We start from the raw sequence: 1504 nt of genomic DNA on the forward strand, positions 1-1504 counted from the left end.
GCAGTGGAACGCTGTAATTTCATAAAATTGTGATAGCAGAAGGCGGATTGAGCCAGGCTGCATGACGCGGACAGAAAAAGCAGTGTGATCAAGACGTTCCTGTGTAACGATCAGCCAAATTGGTTGAGTCACAAGATTTAAAATGGGGTCAGATTTTACTGTGTGAGTTTGTTAGTGGTTAAAAGAATGAGACATAAAACAGTGATAAGTTTAAATAAGAATTGTGTATTTACAATATTCACAGGAACTTTAAACCAACACAATAAAACCAGAAAAACTCAGTCTGTTAAAAGCATACAGTCCCAAGTACCATACCCTAAAACTAGTGATGGGACAGTTGATACCGGGGCTCTGATGCTCCGACGCAGTTTTCAAAGCACTATTGTATCACACACTGTACCGATGCTTGTATCGAAATGACAATACCACGTGATTGATGACGTTTGAAGCTTCAAACGTCATGCAGTATCGGAAAATCGGGACAGCTGGTTTGAAAAATTTGGCGCTTCACCTGATACATAAAAGGAAAATGCATTTAATCATGTTTTATTGCTGGGGTCTCAGAGACCCTGAACAGAATATAAGGGTTAAACTGCTCATCCCAAATGATCAATTATGATCACATCATTGTGTATTTTATATTATTGATCAATATGTGAATCCGTTGAATAGGCTACACATGACAGGAGTTGTGGTCTCATTGTCACAAATTAATTTAGATGAGATTAGTTTAGATCAGATAGAACTGTATTGATCCAAGACAAGAGTGATTCCGTGTGTCACGGACTTCTGAAGCTTTGTCTGGTCATGTGCTTTTTCAAATCTGCTCCCCATTTGTTAGATATGGTGGAGAAAACAAGTCTGACCACCAGATGTCGCTAATGTGCACTGTGTTAAAAGCTTCGAGTAATGAACCTTTTTTCGGCACAATTTGATGAAAGCCTCAAACGCTTCAGAAAGCCTCGGTTTCCCATCACTACCTAAAACAGTCCAAGAATCCTAGTGTGCTGATAAAGTCCCAATGTGAGTGTCCACCAGTGTATGTACAAATGTCCAAGTAGTGATAATCCAAAAGTTTGCAAAGTTGTGACTGGAGAGGTAAGTCCACAAAATTGGTAACTCCACAATCCAGGTGAGTTGTCGACTGTTAGTGAGTTCTTGTTTGTTTGCCATGCTGCTCTCTTTATACAGATGTTTTTCCTGCTTCCTGTGATGTGACTGGTCACATGACAGGCCAACCATTCATTTCTTAAAGACATACACACTTAAAATGTTAAGAGAAATAAAATGGACTAAAACACATGTAAACCAATTAAAACTCTATTATACATAAAATCATTATATATAATAAATAGAGCGGTAAAACATGCATTTTGTGTGACAGTGTCACACCTGAAACTGACCGCGTTTGGCAGTAAGAGCGCTTTCCAGGGAAGGAGATTCGCGGAACGAATCTAGGCTGGGTCATACTGGAACAAAATTTTGAGATTATGCCCAACCATAG

The 1504-nt window shown here is 39.2% G+C and overlaps 1 long non-coding RNA gene across 1 annotated transcript; it reads right to left on the reverse strand.

The window, feature by feature from the left end:
- Positions 1–205: 205 nt before the first annotated feature.
- LOC125249576 lies at positions 206–1169 on the reverse strand. The gene is made up of 2 exons (XR_007180582.1): positions 981–1169; positions 206–316 (listed from the first exon to the last, which is right to left on the reverse strand). It is a non-coding gene; the product is annotated as an uncharacterized LOC125249576 (long non-coding RNA).
- Between the last annotated feature and the right edge of the window lie 335 nt (positions 1170–1504).

The sequence above is a fragment of the Megalobrama amblycephala genome, linkage group LG16 (genome assembly GCF_018812025.1).
Source record: "Megalobrama amblycephala isolate DHTTF-2021 linkage group LG16, ASM1881202v1, whole genome shotgun sequence".
In the NCBI taxonomy this organism is placed as follows: Eukaryota; Metazoa; Chordata; class Actinopteri; order Cypriniformes; family Xenocyprididae; genus Megalobrama; species Megalobrama amblycephala.